Source organism: Nansenia antarctica, assembly GCF_963989245.1.
Source record: "Nansenia antarctica genome assembly, chromosome: 8".
Classification (NCBI taxonomy): Eukaryota; Metazoa; Chordata; class Actinopteri; order Argentiniformes; family Microstomatidae; genus Nansenia; species Nansenia antarctica.
In genome coordinates, this window is record NC_137678.1 from 58,074,346 (window position 1) to 58,087,412 (window position 13,067).

The following is a 13,067-nucleotide window of genomic DNA, read 5'->3' on the forward strand; positions in this document are numbered from 1 at the left end:
TTTACTCACTAGGTTAAATGACCCCACCCATGGGAGCCCCCCCTCCCAAATTTCGTTGTTTGGTACCTGTACTATATCAATGACAATAAAGACCATTCATTCATTCATTCATAATGACCCCATCTGTGACTTCTAGTGTTAATGACCCCACCCATGGCTGTTCTAGTGTTAATGACAACACCCATGGCTGTTCTAGTGTTAATGACAACACCCATGGCTGTTCTAGTGTTAATGACCCCATCCGTGACTTCTAGTGTTAATGACCCCACCCGTGGCTGTTCTAGTGTTAATGACTCCACCCATGGCTGTTCTAGTGTTAATGACCCCACCCATGGCTGTTCTAGTGTTAATGACCCCACCCATGGCTGTTCTAGTGTTATTGACCCCACCCATGGCTGTTCTAGTGTTAACGACCCCACCCATGGCTGTTCTAGTGTAAATGACCCCATCCATGGCTGTTCTAGTGTTAATTAGGGCTGCCACAAACGATTATTTTCATAGTCGACTAGTCACCGATTATTTTAACGATTAGTCGACTAATCGGATCATAAATTACAGCTTATCGCACAATTACTCAATCGCTCTTATTTAACTATCATCTTCTAAATCAGCTTCTAAATTTAGCTTGAAGTTGTTAGTTGTTGTTGTAGGCATGTGCTAACTAAAAATAAAGACAATTAAAATGATTGTTCACTCAAAAATAGATATTTTAATGAACTTTGCAGATTTATTTCTGGCATCACTTGCATGTAATGTAATGTAAAGAGTAGTAGAGAGTGCAAACTGCTGAGTAAAATGAGGTAGGCTAGGCACTAGGCAACCAAAAGAATACAAAAACAAAAATAAATACTTGTACAGAGTACAAAAGTTTTGCTTTGCTTCACTCATCTCTGGCATCAAACATACATTTTAAATGTATTGAATAGTGCTGCAAAATAAAATGAGGTAGGCACTAAGGCAACTAAAAAAGAGCAATTATCCACAAAAAGAAATGTTTGTAGAGAAAAGGTTTGGTCTCAATCAAATAACATAACAAAGAAAAGTGCAGGAGACTGAGCAAAGAAATTGTTTCTCTCCTGTGTGGACTATTCATTCATAGCGAGGAAATGCACGTTGGCATCTTGACAAGATAACTATCCATAGTAGAACGCGCCTTCTTAGCACTGTAACGTTAAGACAAATTTTTTAGCTATTTGATAAGTATCGCTTTGATGACAACGTTACAGCACATAACGTAAAATAATGTAAGAAGGCTTTTAACGTAACGATATCGTTAGCCAATAACAAGCTAACTAGCTTACCGAGACGAGCCATCGTCTTCCTCGTCATCTGCCACAACGTGCTTCCTTTTGAGATGCTTGCGCATCATAGACGTGCTGCCATGATATTATGAATAAGCGAGTTCAGCTTTGCAAATTGTATATTTTACATTCTTTTTTTCAACGTTGTGGTTGAAATGCTCCCACACTTTAGACGTACGAGGACGGGAAGACATTTCTCCGTTTGTTTTTCCGGGGATGTCACGTGTGTCCCGGATGACCGACACTGCGCATGTACATCAAAGACACTGGGAGACGCTAGCCAGTGGCAGCTTCAGGGAAGAAAAACGAATGCTTATCGCTTATATTGCATCTTGCATATTGCATATTATCCCCTTATTGCAGGCCGGCATTGTAAATAAGAATTTTGTTCTTAATTGTCTCGCCTGGTAAAATAAAGGTAAAAAAAAAAAAAAAAAAAGGGTTTTTTTAAAAATTTCAGCTCCAAAAAAACATGCGACTACGGCGATTACCAAATATGTCGGCGACGATTTTGGTAGTCGACGTCGTCGTGACTAGTCGACTAATCGTGGCAGCCTTAGTGTTAATGACCCAACCCATGGCTGTTCTAGTGTTAATGACACAACCCATGGCTGTTCTAGTGTTAATGACCCCACCCGTGGCTGTTCTAGTGTTAATGACCCCACCCATGGCTGTTCTAGTGTTAATGACCCCACCCATGGCTGTTCGGGTGTTAATAATCTCGTTCAAAGCTCTGAATAATTTTGTGACAGTAGAGAGCAGTAGAGGGCAGTAGAGGGCAGTAGAGGACAGTAGAGGGCAGTAGAGGGCAGTAGAGGGCAGTAGAGAGCGGCAGAGGGCGGTAGAGGTCGGTAGAGGGCAGTAGAGAGCAGTAGAGGGCAGTAGAGAGCAGTAGAGAGCAGTAGAGAGCAGTAGAGAGCAGTAGAGGGCAGTAGAGTGCAGTAGAGAGCAGTAGAGGGCAGTAGAGTGCAGTAGAGTGCAGTAGAGTGCAGTAGAGAGCAGTAGAGAACAGCAGGGGGCAGTAGAGAGCAGTAGAGAACAGCAGGGGGCAGTAGAGAGCAGTAGGGGGCAGTAGAGAGCAGTAGAGGGCAGTAGAGAGCAGTAGAGTGCAGTTGCTATTCCTTAAATGGATTTTCTATCATATTTCTCTCTTGTCTGTTTTTATTATGTTTTATTCCCCAATTGTGTAAACTGATTCACTTACTTTAGACAAATGTAGTAAGTCACTTTGGATAAAAGTGTTTACATGTGACTGTCCTGTAGTCCAGGACTGGGTTAGATTGGGGATAAAAGTGTTTACATGTGGCTGTCCTGTAGTCCAGGACTGGGTTAGATTGGGGAACTAGCCCTGATATATCAACCCCACACAGCGGGAGAGAGCAGGACTGTCAGACGATGCAGGTACTGACTGACTTACACTGCACTGGCAGCATTGGTTTTACAACAGTGCAATGACACTCACCAATAACAAAGACTTACCATCCATCTCACTGTCTTTCATCACCACTCTTCCTCTGTCCTCTTGTCCTCCACTCTTCCTCTGTCCTCTTCCTCTTCCTCTGTCCCAATGTGGGCTTTTCAGGGCTGGAGAACCACGGCCAGATCTGGGAGACTCGGTGCATTCTGGTTCATACATGGTTACCATGGTTACATGAGCTGAAGAGGACCTGCGGCTGGAAACACTGGAGGCAGAAACAACACAGGTCGATTAGACATGACAGACAAACAGTTCACTGAACTCCATCTAGACTGACAGGACACGTCCTGCAAATGCAATAATAATATTACTGATTGCATTTGCTGTAATTTAAGGGTCTGGAAAGTAAACATTAAATGGTTCCAAATGTATTTTGTGTCCAGGAAAAATGTTGACACATAATAAACTATGAAAATAATCTTCTAGTTAGGCTCTACTTCCTGGTCAGACAGTTCTGAGGCTGTGTGGGCGTGGCCTTTGCACGCTTGACTGGCAGCTCCCTTCCAAGCCAGCTTGCTGCCTTATCATACATGACATTCATCTGTTAGACGTGCTTATAGTTCTGCCCTTTAACTACCAACTGTTTAATTACCTACTGTTTAATTACCTACTGTTTAGTTACCAACTGCCCTTTAACTACCTACTCTTTAATTACCTACTGTTTAATTACCAATTGCCCTTTCATGTTTTAGGGTTAGCAGCATGTGTTAGTGTTAGCAGCATGTGTTAGTGTTAGAGTTGAATGATGTTTTCATAATGTTATAACCATATAAATGTTTTAAAGAGGACACATCGGTACATTCTGTCCTATACATTTTGTGTTCTGTGAGTTCAGTAGGCTCAAACCCCGTGCTTTTTGCTGTAAGCACAAGCTCACAAGGCCATTGTAACAAATTCTTATCAGCTGGCTTCATTCCTGGGGGCCCTGTCGTAAATCTGATTTTGCTAAACGCTGTTCTTGTTCATCAAAGGCCTCCCCCTACCCATGTGTGTTCCTACCAATGTGTGCTTCCTCACGAGGCTGTCCATGTGTGTCTTTCTGTGTTTGAGAATAAAATGCCAGGCTCGGAGGGGAAAAGATCAGTTTGAATCCGGGGTCTTTCGGAGACCTCGGGATTCACTCTCCTTGGCAAGAAAATAAGAATCATGATGAATCCGGGCCTCTTTGTTGTTTGAAGTCTACTACGGTCTGTTTGAACTAGCGATGGGTTAGCATGACCTGCTTTACAACCAGGCTGAATCAGAATATAGTATTTAACCCTAGAACCTAACAGTTAGGGGTTAGCAGCATGTGTTAGGGGTTAGCAGCATGTGTTAGCGTTAGCAGCATGTGTTAGCGTTAGCAGCATGTGTGACTTACTGATCAGTTGTAGCACAATGGTGTTGGTCTGGTCTTCTAATTCGCTGCTGTATTTTCACAATATCCGCCGTGTTTAGTTTCTTCCCACACTGGACGTAGCACTGGCGCATGTCCTCATGACCACAACTATGTTTCCTTTGCTCAGAGGTTTGCCCTGCCGCTGTCCTTCTCTGCTGCTCCTGTAATCCAATCACTGAGCTGCTCTTGTGACCACCTGACTCAGGATGTGATTGGTCAGCTCTAGCGCGGCCCGTGGTTGGCCTTTGCTGAGAGGAATTCCTACCATAGCACTCTTCGATCTTGACCTCCTGACCTCCAGTCTTGACCTCTGAACTGCCGTTACTGTCACTATCCATGTCATTACTGTCACTATCCATGTCATTACTGTCACTATCCATGTCATTACTGTCACTATCCATGTCATTCGCTGCTTCAGAGAGGTGACACCCTGACGTAACTCTGCTGAGCATCTCATCTTTGGCCTTTTGGTTTTTGATAAAGTCCCGTAGAAACCTGTCCCACTGTGTGTCGTACTCTTCTTTAATGTTGGGAGAGTGATGGTCCCTGTGGGTGGGAGGTGGTGGCTGGAGCCTAATAAGATTGTCCTTTCGGTGGTTCTGTCCTTCTGTCTCTGCATCAGGGGACCCAAGGTGTGTCCTCTGGCTCTCTGACACCGAGTAAGCAGAAGCCTCCATCTCGCTGTCTGAACCTGGGTTGGAGCTCTGCTGGTCTGTAAGAATAGGAACATATACAGGGTTACATAGGCAAGTTTATTTGTATAGCACATTTGATACAACAAGGGCAATTCAAAGTGCTTTACATACAGCATTAGGATATTAAGAAAAAAAAATATAGAGAGAAATTAAATATCAACATTTGTTAATCTATCTAAGTATGTCTCAGAGAGACAAACCTCTGCACCTCCTACAAGCATCGTACCACCATACAGGATTACGGTCAGATTATCACGGGGAGTGGCTGCACATATGATGCAGAAGAGGTTGATTATCATTATTAAAAAATAATAGTAATAAATATGCTAATATTTTTAAATTGATATACATTATATACTGTATCATAAATACACTTTATACACATTATATACTGTATCATAAATAAAATTGTATTTGTTCCATGTTCCATGAAAATCCGTTGAGGATTACAGACATAATCAAATGTAGGCTACTGCAAGTACTTTGCTGCGATAGCTATAGCGAGACCTACTGTTAAGTTTATCATTCATAACTGTCTGTACATAGACATATAATATCCTATCACTACTGCGTATGTAACTGGGGTAAAACCTGTTATAGAAATAGCTTTATACGAGGTAGATTTAGAACATGTCAGGATACTGGGTGGTAGAACGCACTTATCTCGGAAAAGTCATGAAAGGAGGGTCCTGATATTTGATCGACTTCAAAGGTAGAATCTATTTTTACTCACTAGGTCAAATGACCCCACCCATGGCTGTTCTAGTGTTATTGACCCCACCCATGGCTGTTCTAGTGTTAACGACCCCACCCATGGCTGTTCTAGTGTTAATGACCCCACCCATGGCTGTTCTAGTGTTAATGACCCAACCCATGGCTGTTCTAGTGTTAATGACCCAACCCATGGCAGTTCTAGTGTTAATGACCCCACCCGTGGCTGTTCTAGTGTTAATGACCCCACCCATGGCTGTTCTAGTGTTAATGACCCCACCCATGGCTGTTCGGGTGTTAATAATCTCGTTCAAAGCTCTGAATAATTGTGTGACAGTAGAGAGCAGTAGAAGGAAGTAGAGAGCAGTAGAGGGCAGTAGAGAGCAGTAGAGGAGAGAGCCGTGGAGGACAGTAGAGGGCAGTAGAGAGCAGTAGAGGGCAGTAGAGAGCAGTAGAGAGCAGCAGAGGGCAGTAGAGTGCAGTAGAGGGCGGTAGAGGGCAGTAGAGAGCAGTAGAGGGCAGTAGAGGGCAGTAGAGAGCAGTAGAGAGCAGTAGAGGGCAGTAGAGTGCAGTAGAGGGCAGTAGAGGGCAGTAGAGGGCAGTAGAGTGCAGTAGAGTGCAGTAGAGAGCAGTAGAGAACAGCAGGGGGCAGTAGAGAGCAGTAGAGAACAGCAGGGGGCAGTAGAGAGCAGTAGAGAGCAGTAGAGGGCAGTAGAGGGCAGTAGAGTGCAGTAGAGTGCAGTAGAGGGCAGTAGAGAGCAGTAGAGAACAGCAGGGGGCAGTAGAGAGCAGTAGAGCGCAGTAGAGAACAGCAGGGGTCAGTAGAGAGCAGTAGGGGGCAGTAGAGAGCAGTAGAGGGCAGTAGAGTGCAGTAGAGAGCAGTAGAGAGCAGTAGGGGGCAGTAGAGAGCAGTAGAGGGCAGTAGAGGGCAGTAGAGAGCAGTAGAGAGCAGCAGAGGGCAGTAGAGGGCAGTAGAGGGCGGTAGGGGGCAGTAGAGAGCAGTAGAGAGCAGCAGAGGGCAGTAGAGGGCAGTAGAGGGCGGTAGAGGGCAGTAGAGAGCAGTAGAGGGCAGTAGAGGGCAGTAGAGAGCAGCAGAGGGCAGTAGAGAGCAGTAGGGGGCAGTAGAGAGCAGTAGAGAGCAGTAGGGAGCAGTAGAGAGCAGCAGAGGGCAGTAGAGGGCAGTAGAGGGCGGTAGAGGGCAGTAGAGAGCAGTAGAGGGCAGTAGAGAGCAGTAGAGAGCAGCAGAGGGCAGTAGAGAGCAGTAGAGAGCAGTAGAGAGCAGTAGAGGGCAGTAGAGTGCAGTAAAGTGCAGTAGAGTGCAGTAGAGTGCAGTAGAGGGCAGCAGAGAGCAGTAGAGAACAGCAGGGGGCAGTAGGGGGCAGTAGAGAGCAGTAGAGAACAGCAGGGGGCAGTAGAGAGCAGTAGAGAGCAGTAGGGGGCAGTAGAGAGCAGTAGAGGGCAGTAGAGAGCAGTAGAGTGCAGTTGCTATTCCTAAAATGGATTTTCTATCATATTTCTCTCTTTTTTATTATGTTTTATTCCCCAATTTTGTAAACTGATTCACTTACTTTAGACAAATGTAGTAAGTCACTTTGGATAAAAGTGTTTACATGTGGCTGTCCTGTAGTCCAGGACTGGGTTAGATTGGGGATAAAAGTGTTTACATGTGGCTGTCCTGTAGTCCAGGACTGGGTTAGATTGGGGAACTAGCCCTGATATATCAACCCCACACAGCGGGAGAGAGCAGGACTGTCAGACGATGCAGGTACTGACTGACTTACACTGCACTGGCAGCATTGGTTTTACAACAGTGCAATGACACTCACCAATAACAAAGACTTACCATCCATCTCACTGTCTTTCATCTCCACTCTTCCTCTGTCCTCTTGATTCACCATCACTCCCTCCTCCCTCCTTTGGTCTCCTCCATCCTCTTCTTTCACCATCACACCATTCTCCTCTCCATCCTCTTCCTCCAGCTTCACTGCCACCATCTCTGGACCCCACTGTGGGCTTTTCACCATCACTCCATCCTCCCTCCTTTGGCCTCCTCCATCCTCTTCTTTCACCATCACACCATTCTCCTCTACATCCTCTTCCTCCAGCTTCACTGCCACCATCTCTGGACCCAAATGTGGGCTTTTCAGGGCTGGAGAACCACGGCCAGATCTGGGGGACTCGGTGCATTCTGGTTCATACATGGTTACCATGGTTACATGAGCTGAAGAGGACCTGCGGCTGGAAACACTGGAAGCAGAAACAACGCAGGTCGATTAGACATGACAGACAAACAGTTCACTGAACTCCCATCTAGACTGACAGGACACGTCCTGCAAATACAATAATAATATTACTGATTGCATTTGCTGTAATTGAAGGGTCTGGAAAGTAAACATTAAATGGTTCCAAATGTATTTTGTGTCCAGGAAAAATGTTAACACATAATAAACTATGAAAATAATCTTCTAGTTAGGCTCTACTAGCGTTAGCAGCATGTGTTAGGGGTTAGCAGCATGTGTTAGGGGTTAGCAGCACGTGTATGTGTTAGCAGCACGTGTATGTGTTAGCAGCACGTGTTAGCGTTAGCAGCATGTGTTAGCGTTAGCAGCATGTGTTAGCTTTAGCAGCATGTGTTAGCGTTAGCAGCATGTGTTAGCGTTAGCAGCATGTGTTAGGGGTTAGCAGCATGTTAGGGTTAGCAGCATGTGTTAGCATTAGCAGCATGTGTTAGCGTTAGCAGCACGTGTTAGCGTTAGCAGCATGTGTGACTTACTGATCAGTTGTAGCACAACGGTGTTGGTCTGGTCTTCTAATTCGCTGCTGTATTTTCACAATATCCGCCGTGTTTAGTTTCTTCCCACACTGGACGTAGCACTGGCGCATGTCCTCATGACCACAACCATGTTTCCTTTGCTCAGAGGTTTGCCCTGCCGCTGTCCTTCTCTGCTGCTCCTGTAATCCAATCACTGAGCTGCTCTTGTGACCACCTGACTCAGGATGTGATTGGTCAGCTCTAGCGCGGCCTGTGGTTGGCCTTTGCTGAGAGGAATTCCTACCATAGCACTCTTCGATCTTGACCTCCTGACCTCCAGTCTTGACCTCTGAACTGCTGTTACTGTCACTATCCATGTCATTACTGTCACTATCCATGTCATTCGCTGCTTCAGAGAGGTGACACCCTGACGCAGATCTGCTGAGCATCTCATCTTTGGCCTTTTGGTTTTTGATAAAGTCCCGTAGAAAGCTGTCCCACGGTGTGTCGTACTCTTCTTTAATTTTGGGAGAGTGATGGTCCCTGTGGGTGGGAGGTGGTGGTGGTGGTGGTGGCTGGAGCCTAATAAGATTGTCCTTCCGGTGGTTCTGTCCTTCTGCCTCTGCATCAGGGGACCCAAGGTGTGTCCTCTGGCTCTCTGACACTGAATAAGCAGAAGCCTCCATCTCTCTGCCCAGATGGACAGTTCACAGTGCAGGGAATCCTACCAACACAGATGATCAAAATATTAAAACAGAGTGAGGAAATGTAATCAAAACATTGAACATTTCTTTTTCCAGAATTGGAAAACAGTAGCCAAGCTACAGTTAGGTCCATTTGGACTCTTTGACAGAACTGTTGTCATTTTAGTTGTTTACCAAAACATATTCAAGTTATAGAATGAATATGGCCTTAAAGCGCAGACTGTCAAACACCCTCTTTAATTTGAGGGTATCCAGATCCAAGTTGGAGGAATGGTTTAGATGTTACAGCTCTTTAATACGTGGCACCCTCCCTTTCAAGGGACCATAAGCAACTGGCCCAATGACGTGACGTGATGTCCAAACCCCTTTATGAAGTTAAAATAAGGAAAATGTTTATAAAAAAACATTTATTTAATCTATTAATCTCTGTTTATTAAATGATATGAAAATGTTTTGAGGGTGTAGCATAGCCTAGTGTTACTGACATTCTGGACATACCCTCACTGCCTTACAAAGGTCAAGAGCTATTAGACTCTTTACTCACAACATGTCATACCGGATAACTGGCATGGGGAAATGTTAGAAATGAAATAAAACCTAAAACCTCTCTAACCCTAACCCATATATTTCAATATAACAAACAACATGACGTCATAATAATATGATTGTTATGCTTTGAAGCATTCTGTCCTAAACTGGCAGTCAGCCAATGAGTTCTCAGACTATTTATCAAACAAAGGAACAGTTACAAGAGCAGCTGCTGCTGGTGGTGAGGGGCTGGCTGAGGTGAAGAGAGCCTCACCCCCTGGCTCCACTCCCCTATTTGTAAACAATGATGTGTAAATACAGTTTCAAATAATATCCCATCACCTTTACTGTAGGAAAGCCCAAAAGCCCAAGGTGCGATAAAAGGGAAAAGAGCTGGTTTACATAAATAAAGGCTATGTACACTATCTACTATACTATACTACTATACAATAAAACACTGTGCTGTACTCTATGCTATGCTATAAATATCCTTTTCCGATATCTGAACCTTATGTACACAAGGGTTGTCATATTGCACATAGTATTGTTGCTTCATGTGACTGATGTCACTTCAGGTTATAGGTCAGGGGGTTGGGCTCAGAACACAGGAAGCCATTTTGAGATGACCACATGGCTTTAACAAAGGGTCGTAAACCCTCCCCTCCCCTAGCCCCCCCTCCCCTAGCCCCCATAGTCAGGAGGGTCCTTATAGCAAAAGGCAAACTATACAGTTTATGTGTGCATGTGTGCCAAAATTAGTGATGGCGAGATGAAGCTTCTTGAACTGTTGAAGCTTTCCATCAAATTGCGTCACACTTGGACCGAAGCTTCATGTTGCTTCATTTGCTCTACTGCGCCATCAAGTGGACAATAAATGTATAGCAGGCAGAGTGATAATGACACCGTGGATTTGGTGTGTGAAGCTTTGAATTGAATAAATGTGCTTGTGTTACTAGGAACAACAACATTTTATTCATTTTTATTTAAAAATAACAATTTCTCCACAGTGCTGGGCTTCAGGCGGTTTCTTTTTTTTGAGACGATTTCACCTGCTTTTGAAAATATCCTTTCACAGGGCACAGATGAAGCTGGTGTACATAGATAATTAACGGCAAGTTTATACAAATTAGGATACACATGTTTGTGTTCTTCCCAATACTGTAGGGGGTTCTGCATCCTTTCGATGTTTGGTTCAGCCAGGTAGGTATGGACCTCCACTGTTGCATCTGCAGTTACATTTTGGGTCCTCGCCTGCAGGACTGTGGTGTCTAAACGACGCCACAGTTTGTTACCTAAAACAGACAAACAGGCTTGTCAGTGTCAGTGAATATATACAATAAGACAATTAGAATGTATCCAGTATACATTACCTTGAGTCACAGGCTGCGAAGCTTCTGATATGGGGGGTTGTGATGACGAGGAGGAGGAGGAGGAGCCAAATCCGAGCCACTTCCCGAATCGTACGTCATCAACACACGCCTCGGTACGCGCTTCACAAAAATCTGCCTCTGTTACTCGATACACGCTCCGAAGCGTCGGCTTCATCTCGCCATCACTAGCCAAAATCTACTACAATGGCGCTACGTGTGGCGCTACGTGTGGTTTCTAGACGTTATTTGCGTTGATGGCCTTCCATAGTGGAGAAGCGCCATCAGTACCTCCGTGTGCTCGTCCAGACCAGGCGACACGGACATAAACTGATAACAAGTTCCGCCAACATTCTATAGTGTTATATATATATATAACAACATTATATAGTGCACATTGTATAGTGTTATATATAACAACATTGTATAGTGACAGAATAGCCTATCTCTGCAGACAGAAGTGGTCAGTAGTAACATGTTAGACAGTGAAGCAGCGAGCTGAGACAAAGGCTTCTACTGACCTTCCTTGTTCACTGTTGAGATGTTTTCATACGCAGTAAAGGAAACCAAATACAGAGATGTAACTATCTATCGATTTAACTAGATGTGACTAATGTTTGCCCTCTGTCACAGTTGTAAACTTAATAATCACTCGTAAGGTCTTCAGCACGGTGTGTGTTTACTGACTCCGCCATCTTAGATCGACTTCTCGTTCCCTGGTATCGCGGGAATAGACGACGTCGTCGTCGTCGTCTTCTTCTTCTTCTTTTGGTTTTAACGGCAGCGTGCGTCCTTGATGCTGCATTACTGCCCTCTGCTGGAGGCAGTTACCTCCTACAATGTCCGTTCTGTCACGTGTCCCACCATTAATACAGGTGATGGTCATATAATTAGAATATCATCAAAAAGTTGATTTATTTCAGTAATTCCATTCAAAAAGTGAAACTTGTATAATGTATACATTCATTCCACATAGACTGATATATTTCAAGTGTTTATTGCTTTTAATTTTGATGATTATTACTGACAACTAATGAAAACCCCAAATGTAGTATCTCAGAAAATTAGAATATTGTGAAAAGGTTCAATATTGAAGACCCCCTGGTGCCACACTCTAATCAGCTAATTAACTCAAAATACCTGCAAACGCCTTTAATGGTCCCTCAGTCCAGTTCTGTAGGCTACACAATCATGGGGAAGACTGCTGACCTGACAGTTGTCCAAAAGACGACCATTGACACCTTGCACAAGGAGGGCAAGACACAAAACGTCATTGCTAAAGAGGCTGGCTGTTCACAGAGCTCTGTGTCCAAGCAAATTAATAGAGAGGCGAAGGGAAGGAAAAGATGTGGTAGAAAACAGTATAGAGACAGAGACAGATCAGAGATGATCCGTGAGATGCTGTCTGAGTCTCCCTCCTGGTCCCAGGTGGGTATGGAGATGCCCCCCCAGGCGGGGTGGCCCGCCTAGGAGGTCCAGAGTGAGGCCACCTCCTGGCTGGTCCAGGACTGGTCCTGTCTGCTCTGGGTCTTGGTCGCGTTCTGCCTGGTCGCGTTCTGCCTGGTCCACTTCAGAACCAACAGGAGCCGTAGAGGGGATGAACACAACCAGGTAACTGATGGAGGAGAGGAGAGGGAGAGAGAGAGAGAGAGAGTAGGGAGAGAGAGAGAGGGGGAGGAGGGAGAGAGAGGAGGAAGTTAGAGAGAGAGGAGGAAGAGGAGGGAGATAGAGAGAGAGGAGGGATAGGGAGAGAGAGAGAGAAGAGGGAGAGAGAGAGTGAGAGGAGGGAGATAGAGAGAGAGGGGAGGGAGAGAGAGGGGGATAGATAGGGAGAGAGAGGAGGGCGAGAGAGAGGAAGGAGAGAAAGAGAGAGAGAGAGAGGGGTAAGACCCAGCAGTAACAATTCACTGACGACATTCAGAACGAGACAGGGTTGCCAGATGGGCTGTTTTTTTGTGGATTTAGCTGTTTTTAGACTGGTTAGGCTCGAAATTGTCAATCCCATCTGGCAACCCTGAGCGGAGAGTCTACAGATAGTATGTTTACAGATATCGCATTGCTGGAGATGCACTCCACACGTTCTTAAAATAAATAAAGCTTTATTGTACTTAAAACAATATTTCGTATGTGTTTTTTGAGAGTTCTTTAGATCAA